Here is a 12076-nt window from a genome sequence, read left to right as displayed (position 1 = left end):
GAAAGCAAGACAAAACAATAAACTGATGACATTTTTTTCATGTTTAAATACTAAGCTTCCAAGAAGAGTGTTATTTGTAGACTTTCCTTAAATGTTCAATCCTATAAAAATGATAATTCTTTTTTTTATATATAAACCAGTGATACTGTGCTTGGTTCTGTCATTAAAGTTGTATCTTTTGACAGCATAAGCAATTCTGGGACAGTGGCTTTCATATATTAAGATTGTGGATGGCCTATTTCTAATGCATGATCTACATCCGTTCTTATTTTTTATAATGCACAACCAGATTTATTTATACACACAATAATGAAGGAAAGCAGTTTTCTGTCAAATGGAGAAGATTAAAGAGCTGATTTTGGGATCTACTACAATGGAAAGACTTGCTTTGTTGCCTTCACGAGGCCTTTTAAATGGGTCTTCCTGCTGGGCCAGCTTTTCTAATCCTTTATGATATCTAAGCTGGTGTTGGGCCAGCTTTTCTAATCCTTTATGATATCTAAGCTGGTGTTCCAGATAGCCTGCGTTCCTCCAGTGTTTATCCAAGTACTTTCCCATGAAGCGAAAAAGAGCAGTTTCATCATTGGCAGAAGCCACGGTGGTCAGGTCTAACAGGAGCTCAGTTAACTTGTTCTCCAACTCCAGAGCAGACTCCAGAGCAGTAGGCCAGCTCCCCACTTATCTATTTCAGGCTGCTTAGTCACTGGAAGGCAGATTTTACCCCAGGTTTTCTTAGATATCTTGGGAATTGCTTTGTATGTTGCCTCTTCACCTGAGCTTGGTCTTAGAAGAATGCAGCAGAAAGAGGTGCTCCCATGTCTTCATTGTAATTAACAGGCATAGATAAATAAGCATCACTGATGGGCAGCTCATAAGATGTTACGTGAATAATAGCAACCCCACACTCTTCAGAGAGGAGGTTCTAGACCTGGGATCTCAGCTTTAGAGGAAACCAGGCATAAACATCCATTCTTAAAATTGTTTTCCACCAGGATTTAGAAATACTCAACTAAGTAGGTAACTTTTTCAATTAATATAAAATGATTATGTTAGCATTAGAACCTTCTACTGTGGCCCTGATCTATGAAACAATAATAGCGATACTTACTAAATAGAGGCAATGTTGTAGGCACATGCAATAGAAAACTACGTATATTCTTTTACCCTTTGAAATTATAATCACTCTAAACTACATGAACAATATGCAGTCAGGTAGGTATTTTACATGTCTTTCGATCCTCTGACATAACTCAGATCCTTTTCATGTACAAGCTCGGTAAATATTTATTAAACTGGACTTTTCAAACTAGTTTTAATAAAATTTTGTCTATTGTGTAAAGGATTTTTTAAAATATTGAATTTAAAGGTACATTAAAGACCAAACATTCATTTTGTCTGTTCAGAACATTTGTTTCACAAACATGTAAGTCATCAGAAATAAATATTTGCTTTGGAGCTGTGAAGATGTCAAATATTTGTTCATTTTTGTGTGTGCTTTTCATTAAATACAATGCTTGACAAAGCATCAATTCACTTAGTAATGTAAAATTTTCCACATTTTATTCTCTCAGTCATGTGAATTCATATTACATATTTTGCACACTGTCTACCTGAAACCTAAGGTAAAAATCATATTCTTAAAACTCCATTTAGTTAAAAAATACAGTGCAGTATCTAAAATTTTCTCATCTACCAAGAATAGCATTTGAATGGGTTTATCAATCATGAGTAGATGATAGTCTATGGAATTATGTTCATAATTTATAGTTGACCCTTGAACAACACAGGTTTGAACTGTGCAGGTCCATTTATACATACATTTTTTTCAGCACATATATTGGAAACTGGGGGGGGAGGGTTGTGACAATTTTTTTAAAAAACTGGCAGCCAGACCTTATGATATTCTTAATAACATTTTCTTTTCTCTAACTTACTCTATTATAAGAGTACTCTATTATATACATATAACATACAAAATAAGTGTTAATAGATTGTTTTATGTTATCAGTAAGTCTTCCAGTCAACAGTAGGCTATTAGTAAAGTTTTTGGAGAGTCAAAGTGGATTTTTGGCTGCTTGGAGGGTCTGCACCCATAACTCCCACATTGTTCAAGGGTTAACTATATGCTATGGAAGAACCCCAACATAACATACATTGCTATTGCACAGATTTGGGTATTATGTAAGGCAAGTCATGTCACCCAGAATGTAAGAACTCAATATATTTAGTAATATCTTAGCCAATGTGTCTCAAATGTTTGCCAATAAAAATTTTTTTAAAGATTTTATATGTAGCTATAAGAAAAGTTTCACTACACAATGCTTACCCTTATTACACGGAATATTCTTTTATGTTTTAAACCCTCTAGATTGATTTCATTATTCTATTAATGGGTCATTTGAGAGAGAGTTCTCTGTGAGTCCTTTTCTGCTTGTCTTTCCAATAGAGGCACTGACTCCCTTTTCAAGGATGTTTGCTATACAAACATCCTTGAGCGACAAAGATGGTATCTCTCTCCAGAGCAAGGGACACATTAGTTTCCTGTATGTCAGTCAGGCTTACTGCCAGTTATAAAAGATTCGAGGTCCCTTTGCTCAAGGTTTCTCTTCTGTAATGCAACCCATTGTGTGTGTAGGAATCTCAACATTTTTAGTGTCAGCCTGTGTGAAGTGGGGCTTGAGAATCAAGTGCAAATGCCGACTTCCTGAATGCCACAACTGCTTTGTCTCTGAGCCAGGGAGTCTGGTGTCTTCTGCCAGCATCCGTGTTAGCTACAAGTAGGGTGAAATCTCAGACCCCATATCGTCAATTCCCATATCATCAATTAAGTCATAAAGTCAACTTTTCCAATTTATTTCTTCATCTTAGTTGCAAAGCAAATAGAAAATATATGTTTTGCAGTATCAACTTACTGATTCTGTATTATGCAACAAGGTCTTTCAGAGGCACGATTCTCTTAGCAGAGCGAAGTCTCATACTCATCTGTCTATCCATGAGCATCATTCAGTCCGAGAGCCTCCTGCCTGTCCTTGAGGTTTTCATAGTTAGAAAAGAGAAAACACACACAGATTTCTCTAGGTGAAAAGGGTTTATTTAAGAATAGCTGCAGGAGTGAGAAACCCCAGAAACATACTCCACATCTTAGAGTCATTCTGTGCCTCAGTGTTTCTGCAATTGTAATGTCCAGCAGATCGTAATGCACTTTGAGAATGACTCATAGTCATGTAGAGTACAAAGCAGCTCCCGTGACCCACTTTTTCTTCCGTGCCTCATGTTCACACCACCACGAGGAGCTCTGGTTGGGTCACTTGTATTGGCAGTGCTTCACCCCAAGTTAGTTGTGTCATGCTGTCGTTCTCACATACATTATGTGGGTGTCTTTGGCTCTGGTCGAGTCATTTCAGCCAGGGTAGCAGGGTTACTTTCATTTGAATTCCATACACATGGTAAAAGCCATAGCTACTTGAAGAATAGTCTGGTGTTGTTTTCCATTGCCCCGTCTATTAGAGTCCCTCAAGTATCATCTTAACATCCTTATACCCAATGACAAAGCTACAAACACCTGCTAGGTGAACATCATTTCCTGTTCTGAATAATTCTCACCTCATGCTTAGATACGGGCAACATAACCCTCCTTAGGAAGGCAGCAAGAGCACTGGCCTGGGCTTTCAGCTCCTGCCAAGTGTCTGTTCTGTGGTGTGACACATTCTCTCTCTCTCTCTCTCTCAATTTAATTGAATCACTTTAGATTTGATTCATGATTTTTCCTTGCGAAACAAGCCAATATATACCAATGAAACAGATTCTGAAGTGTTTGCAACTATCAAGTGGATGGCTCAAAACATTTCTCAGAAGAATATATATATATAATCACGTCAATAAAGTTTTGTGGTTAGTAAAAATATAGGTGTAGCCCTAACCGGTTTGGCTCAGTGGATAGAGTGTTGGCCTGCGGACTCAAGGGTCCCAGGTTCGATTCCCGTCAAGGGCATGTACCTTGGTTGCGGGCACATCCCCAGTAGGGAGTGTACAGGAGGCAGCCGATCGATGTTTCTCTCTCATCGATGTTTCTAACTCTCTATCCCTCTCCCTTCCTCTCTGTAAAAAATCAATAAAATATATTTTAAAAATATATAGGTGTAAAGGGCTTGATTAGTGCCTGTCATACAGTCCATGCTAAGTAAATTTTAGTGTTTATACTAAGAATTTAATATTTATGTATGTGAATGAATAAAGTATTCCTAATTTAACTTTAGCTTATCTTGTATTGCTCCATATTGCTTTGGGTCAAGTAGTCACTGATAACTTCTAAACTTCTTGAACCTGGAGACCATGCACTTCTCATCCCCCACAATATACCTACAGAAATGCTGAACACACACTGTTCATTCAATAAATACTTACTGATTAGTTTAATGTTCTAGAGAACTTACATATTCCCCCTAATGAAATCCTGCAGTCTACTAGGAGACCATTCTCCATGGGTCTCTTCTACTTTATACATCTGAAGAGCAGAGGCACTAACAGCTTTCGTTTTAGATTCCCTTTTCAAGGAGGTTGATAGAGAACAGCCTGAAAAATAGAGATAGTGACTCCACTGCAGCAGAGGGCAGGTTTGTTTGCTGCTCAGTATAGTGAAGATGTCACCCTACAGGGTAAAAAATGGGTAAGTTTGTATGCAGTCCTTTATAAAAATCGAGGGATATTTAAGCTCAGGGTTTCTCAACTGTGATGCAAACCACTGAGTCCTCAGCACCCACGTGTGCCATCCCACCTTGTCCCTGTGGACATGGGGGCAGATGGAAACAACAGGAACATGTACCTCAGGCTACTTGCTATGCTTATTAAGCATAAGGGTAATAAGCTCCTTTGTCTCGGACCCAGGAGTCTCGTGTCTCCTGGCAGCAGCCATGACACTGTGGCAGGCTCACTTGGTAGCATGCAAGGAGAGTAAAACCCGAGACCCTTCACCATTCTTGACCTGATGTTGGAAAGGAAAGCACATTTATTTAATCGCTCAGTTCTATATTGTTCCAACTCCATTGAGAGGTGTGAAAAGCTAAATAAACAAGACATTCAATTTTAAATCCTCTAGGCTCTGCAGGCTAGAGTTCCACTTTCTCATGCTGCCTTTCAATATTGTTATTATGTGATTAGGACTGCAAAACAGAACCCAGTGAAGAGATCAAATCATTTTTCTTTGAATTTTACTCTTAAACATAAGGAGCGGGTCTGCGGACATATTTAGAATACTCTCTCTAGCTACACAGCCTCAAGAATGTATGTGGTTGTGTATTTACCAGAGAGAAGATTCCAGGGAAGGTGAGCTGTTTTTTTTTGTTTGTTTGTTTTTTAAAGGAGTTTTGTTGTACTTAAAACACAATAGGATATGTGGCCAGGGTGATGAAGGTCCCCAAAACTGGGTAGTAAATATTGAAAGAAGAATATAAGGAAGAGCCTCAAAAGGAAATGAATTGCTTCAAGGAACAGTGTTTCCCTCACCATGGGAAGGAGTGTGGGCAGAATGGCTTCATCAGGCAGGTGGTTGAACTGGGTAAATTCTAAGATTTCCTGGCAGTTTAAGAGAGCTTAATGCAAAACGACTATTTATGTTGACTTAAGTTAATACCTGTGATGTTGCTGTCCATGTAATTAATATATTTTGCCTGGTGCCTTGATAAACAGAGAGGCTCTTTCTGTTTGAATGTGCTTAACCCACTGACAGATGGATTTGTTGACAAAGACTGCCATTTGTCTCTGACACCACTTCCACATTTACAGCCATGTGGCATGGTGTTTGCTACAGCATCAAAACAAAAGACTCTTTTTGGTCTATCCATTCTCCAGCGAGACAATAGCAATTCTTAATTCTAGACAATATTATTAAAAATTTTTCTGCATGCCAGACAGTATGTTAAGCACTTTCCGAGTCATACCCCATTTAATTCTTAGAACAAGCCTATGAAGTTGGCATTATATGACCCCATTTTTTCAGATAAGGAAACCGAGTTATAGAACATCATGTTGTTACCCAAAGTCACACAGTGTAAGTACCAGAGAGGCATTTGGATGTCGGCAGTCTGAGTTCCAAGCCAGTGCTCTTATTAACTACACATGTAAATGCAAAATCAGATGTGGAGAGAAAAACAAATCCAGCAAGTTGCTAAGGAGGCAGGAAATGTGGTGATGTTTCTAAGGTGCTAGAGGAAAAGATTCACGTGCTTTTCCTAGGATATCAAAATAACCCAGCTGCTTTTTGTTCATTTCTGCAAATTGTGATGTTAAAGCTGAGACTCTGTAGGTTATTTTTTAAAATGAAGAATTTCACAGCACTAATGGAATGGGAACTCCTTTTTTCTTTTGGGGGAAAACTTTGGTTTTTTGCTGACACTCTTTTGAGCTCAATGGGAAAGCAAGCGAGTTTTAAAAGCTAGAGATTTCTAACTGCAGGTCAAAACCTGAACATTTTATGCCTGGGGAAAATCGTTTCATGTTAAGGGTTCAGTCACATGATATAACGACGCTACAGTTATGTAATATTTTAGGACTCTTCAAAGTTGGACGTGTGGCAGTTCTTTTTCTGGACTGAAGACTCAATGCTGATGGATTTCAGGGATAAGACCATTATCCCTTCAGGCTCAGCAATAAGACTGTTAGTTCTCAGAAAACCGCTCTTGTGACAAATAAATGATGAAGTTCTGTTTAAAGTGGATTTAAAAAAAAATAACAAGGCTACTTTTCCAATGTGAAAAAGACATTAAACAATGTTGGCTTTAAAAGGGGCACAGCTTTCTATAAACTTGATATTTTCAAAACCGTTGAAAAACTATGAGGCCCAGATGGTTTTATGCTTGAGACTAGCAAACTAGGACCAGATAATAAACATGTTAGGCTTTGTAGGCCTACATACAGTCTTTGTTGTGACTATTCAGCTCTGTCATGGTGGTGTGAAAGCAATCAAAGACAATGTATGAGCAAAGGAGTATGATTGTGTTCAGACACAACTTTATCTATGGACGATGAAATTGATTTTCACATAATTTCCAGTGTCACAAAATATAATTCTTTCCTTTGATTTTTTCAAACATTTAAATATATAAAACGTACACACAGGCCATACAAAAATAGGCAGAGGGCTGGCTGTGACCTGCAGACTGTGGTTTGTTGATCCTGGCTTAACCTAATGGAAATCCGGCCATAGCATATACAATGAGCGTAGCCATTGAGAGCCGGCAGGTGAGGTCTGTGAGACTGATCTTGACACATTCTCACCTCTTCTTTCTGCATCCCCTCACGACTTCTGTACTTCCCACAGATTATTAACTTCCGGTCAGGAGAGTTTAATATATGCAGCATGATGAACTGTTTTAACAATATAATCTATTCTATATATATAAAAGCCTAAGTGACCAAACAACCAAATGACCATTTGACCGGTCGCTATGACGCGCACTGACCACCAGGGGGAAAACACTCAATGCAGGAGCTGCCCCTCGTGGTCAGTGTGCTCCCACAGTGGGAGTGCCGCTCAGCTGACTGATGGGCACCAGACACCGGGCTCGTGGCTGGTGAGCACAGCTGCAGCACGAGCCTCTTCCGCCTCCATGGCAGCGTGCTACCCAGCAGCAGAGGGAGATGCAGTGGGGCCAGGATGAGCGGGAGCACCCGGCTGCCTGCAGCTTTGTGCACTACTACATCCCTAAGGGATGTTGGCCTGCAGGGATGGGTCGAAACCAGCAGTCCAACATCCCCCGAGGGGTCCTGGATTGCGAGAGGGCACAGGCCAGGCAGAGGGACCCCACCAGTGCATGAATCCATGCACCGGGCACTAGTTACCAAATAGGGATGCACATTACAGAGTTGTTACCTTTTCTTTAACTCTGCATTATCTTCATAGGAAGTGATTTGGGGATTACTTCTGAGTTGTCCTCAAGCAAGGTTTTGTGCTTCAACCTTCAATGCTTTGATAGCAAACCCAGAGTGTTCTCTCTTTCCATCTGTTCAGACATGTTCACTACCGATCCAAAGCCCAGCCGATAGATGCTGCATCACCTCTTCTTGGAAGACCACATGTCTTAACCTCCTCCACAGTTAGGTAGAGACTATGTGACTGGTTTTGGCCAATGGGATGCAGCCAAAACCAAGATAAGCCATATGTAGGTCTGACTCCTCAAACATTTAGAGTTATCTTTTATATCCACTCCTCCCCTCTCCTATATGTCCAGCTAAAAGCAAAGAAAGCAGAGATGCTGGAACTCTACCATAGAAGGAGTCCCAGAATAGAAAAAGAGCCCCTTAGAAGCACTGCCTGACCCACACTGGATATCGAGTGAGCAAGAAATAAACTGTTATTGTTTTGAGCTACAGAAATTTTGAGGCTGTATGTTAGAGCAGCCTTCCTTATCCTGACTAAAATAACTTTGAAGTTCTACTCAAGGATTTTACTCAACTTCCACTACTTGTTTTTTTAATGGAGTTTTTTGACAACCACTTGCATATTGTAACAGTTGCAAATCTGTGGCTCCTAGTTATAACAATAAGGAGAAATTGTTAAAATAGTTCACAAAACCAGAAATCACACTTCTGAGTATTTGTTTCAGAGGAATAAAAATTTATATCCGGACAAAAACCTGCACAGGATTGTTTATAACTACAGCTTTATTTGTCACAGCCACAAAGTGGAAACAACCGAAATGACCCTCAAGTGATGAATGGTTAAACAAACTGTTCCATCCATACCATAGAACACTGCTCAGGAATGAAAAGAAACAAACTATTGATACATACAATGACTCGGATAGATTTTAAAGGCATTGTGTTGAGTGAAAAAAGCCAATCGCAGAAGGTGAAATACTGTAATATTTCATTTATATATAAAACATGACAAAATTATAGAGATAAAAAACAGATTAGTAGTAGTTGTCAAAGAGTAAAGATGTGGGAGCAAAAAGGGTGGGTTCGACTTCTGGATTGCATAAGGGAGATCTTTGTAGTGATGTACTTGTTCTGTATTTTGATTGTGGTGGTGATGATATGATATGATGATATGATAATATGATATGATAAAATGACACAGGACTATATCCATACATTGTAGTGATGTTAATATTCTATCAAACTACCCAAGATAAAGCCATTAAGGAAAACTGGGTGACTTCCTGTGAATCTATAATTGTTACAAAACAACCTCCATTGATGAAATCCTTGCTGCATGTTAGGCTCCAAGTGCTTTTCCTGTTATCTCCCTAATCTTCACAACATAAGGTGGGTATTTTTGTCCGAGTTTTACAGATGAGGAAAGTAAGGATTTGAAAGACACAATAATACAATGAAGACCACAAAACTAGAAAGTGATGGATTCAAGTTAATCTGATTCCACAAGTCCTGTCTTCTCACTTATCTATATGTCTACCCTATATTTTCTAAACAACAACCTATCACTTTAGCATTTACTACCACTTGGTAAATTGTTATTATTCGGATAAGAAAGCAAAAGAAAAGTACCAGAACTTGAAATACTCTTATGCCCAGTAGGAGCTCTGACACCCACACATACAAAAACGGGTGGCTAAATTTTGTCAGATCCACAGGTCTCCTCAGCTAAACATTCCAAAATGAAGGCAGAACATAATTGCATACTCAAATCTAACGCTATTTGTTAAATAACTGTGGCCCAACTTTCTTCATTTGATATGTAAATTCTGAGTTCCTATCCTGGCCTAGAAGTTATTTTGTTTTTGCTTTACTTTTCTAGATATATCTTATATCCAGGAGAGCATATAAATCAATTTTTTCCCCATAAGTTTAAACAGAAAGATTCTGGGACTTCTAATCCCACTTTTTTTTTTTTTTTCCTTTTTAAATTCACAGGAATGCGCTTGAGAATATAAAATGGGCCACGGGAATTGTGTGTTTCTGGAATGCTCCCCTCTGGCCCACTTGTTTAGCTAGACTGGTTTGGGGTTTTGTAATTGCATCCTGAACATAGCATTAGCTATGTCATGCTGGGCATCAGCACTACCATTTGGGGACCCCTGTGGGGTGCAGAGGGAGCTAAATGGACTTGTTGCTCAGAGTCCCACTGGGTGACTGATGCTGATTTTGATCATTTGCTGGTGTAGCTATGCTGCATGTGACAACAATGAAGAGTCCTTAGGCTGAGAGTGAAATTCTGTGGTGACTAAGAAATGGTGCCAGTCAGAGGAAGACAAATACCACATGATTTCACTTATATGTGGAATCTAATGAACAAAATAAACTGGCAGACAAAATAGAAACAGGAATGGACATATGGAACAGACTGACAGCTGGATGAAAGAAGGTGAAGGGATTAAGTGAAAAACCATATATCTATAATAATAAAAGCATCATATGCTAATTAGACTGAATGTCCTTCCGGGCAACCTTCCAGACAAAGCCAGGGCTGTGAGGGCCGACACAGATACCGAAGCTGTGAGGGCCGAGCCCCTTGCTTGAATTTCATGCATTGGGCCTCTAGTGTAGACACAGACAACAGAGTGATGATAGCCAGAGGGAAAGGGGATGGGGGTAGGTGGAGGTGGACAAAATGGGAACAGAAATGGACTTTGCTTTGGGCAATGGATGCATGATGCAGCGTGCAGACAATGTTTTGTTGAGTTGTACACTTGAAACCTGTATGGTTTTGTGAATGTCACAATTAATATCACCCCAATAAATTTTAAAAAATTGTTAAAGAAAAAGAAATGGTGGGCTTTAATTTTAAGAAAGAATGAAGGAGGAAAACAACTCAGTGAGAAAATCCCCACTGCTAACCAAGGCCTGCCCACTACCTCTCTCCAAACTCAGCACTTGCTCCGTCTGTTTTCAGCACACACTTTCTTACTATTTCTAGAGTGCGTCACACTCAGTTCCACCACAGGACCTCTGCACGTGCTGTTCTCTCAGCAGCACTCTTCTGTGGGACCTCCACACAGCATCTTCCCTTTAATCAGGCTGCACCTCAAATTACTCCAGAGAGGCTATCCCTCAAATATGATAAGCGTATTAAAAGTGGCTTGTTTCCTCCCCATTATCTTCATTCCCTGGTTCTTATTCAGTTTTCTTTTTAGCACTTATCTCTACTTAAAATTATGTGTTGCGTTATTTGTCATTTGCTTATTATCTGACTCTCAATAAAACGTAAATTCCTCATGGGCAGGGCAACTATCTATTTTGTGTGCTGTTGTATCCTCAGCACATAAAATCTATTTTCTGGCACATAACAGCTCTACATTTTACTTGTTAAATGAAAAAATGAATGAACAAGTGCCTGGCCCACTGTAACTTGTCTTTTGTCCCAGCCAAGTGTTTATATTTATCTCTTCCAGCCAGCCCCAGGCTTGTTGTGTTTGGGATTTGGTTATTGTCTTTATGAGAAACCTGTGCAGACTTTTGAGCTACACGTGGTTTGTGGTCAAGGTCTCCTTCTTGTTAGAGCCCTGTGTATGCTTCCTCAACTATCTCTCTGGGCTCATAGTCCCTTGTTTCATTCCGGTTATTTCTGCCTTTTCTGTTTTTCTAGGTTGCAGGTCCCTTGCTGCTCATTCTGATGCTAACGTCATACTTAATGGTGAAAAACTGATACTTATTTGCCCAGATACCATGGATCTAATCCTGTCTGGATATAGAACCAGGATTTGAATTTAGGTCTGCTCACACCCTTCACCACCGATGGTACTGTCGGAAGCAACATTTCCCCATGCATGACCATGGGGGAAGCCAATGGTCAGACACCCAGAAGCATTTAGAAATATAGTTGCCAGATTTTGTATTTTGTAGATCAACATTATTGAAGGGGAAAAAAAAAGAGGAAGAGAGAAGCAATACAATATAGAGCTGTTAGTATTTATTGTGCCGTCTATTTTCATCATTATTTTATAAAATAAAAAATATTTTAACACCAGAATACATAAGAACATAATTTTAGAATAAAAGAAAGCCCTTTAAATTGAATAAATCAAGTTTTATAAAAACCTTACAGCAGAAATCTTAATTTTTCTTTCTCTCTCTCTCTCTCTCTCCCTCTCTCTCTTTCTCTCTCTCTTTTTTTTTTTTT

The 12076-nt window shown here is 39.2% G+C and overlaps 1 pseudogene; it reads right to left on the bottom strand.

The window, feature by feature from the left end:
• Window positions 1-330: 330 nt before the first annotated feature.
• LOC138993492 (ferritin, heavy subunit-like) lies at window positions 331-970 on the bottom strand (annotated as a pseudogene).
• Window positions 971-12076: the final 11106 nt, after the last annotated feature.

Source organism: Myotis yumanensis, unplaced genomic scaffold (genome assembly GCF_028538775.1).
Source record: "Myotis yumanensis isolate MYYU_CA2020_CCGP unplaced genomic scaffold, mMyoYum1.0.hap1 SCAF_15, whole genome shotgun sequence".
In the NCBI taxonomy this organism is placed as follows: Eukaryota; Metazoa; Chordata; class Mammalia; order Chiroptera; family Vespertilionidae; genus Myotis; species Myotis yumanensis.
The sequence above is the reverse complement of the archived record's forward strand: the minus strand, read 5'-3'. Positions and strand labels throughout refer to the sequence as shown.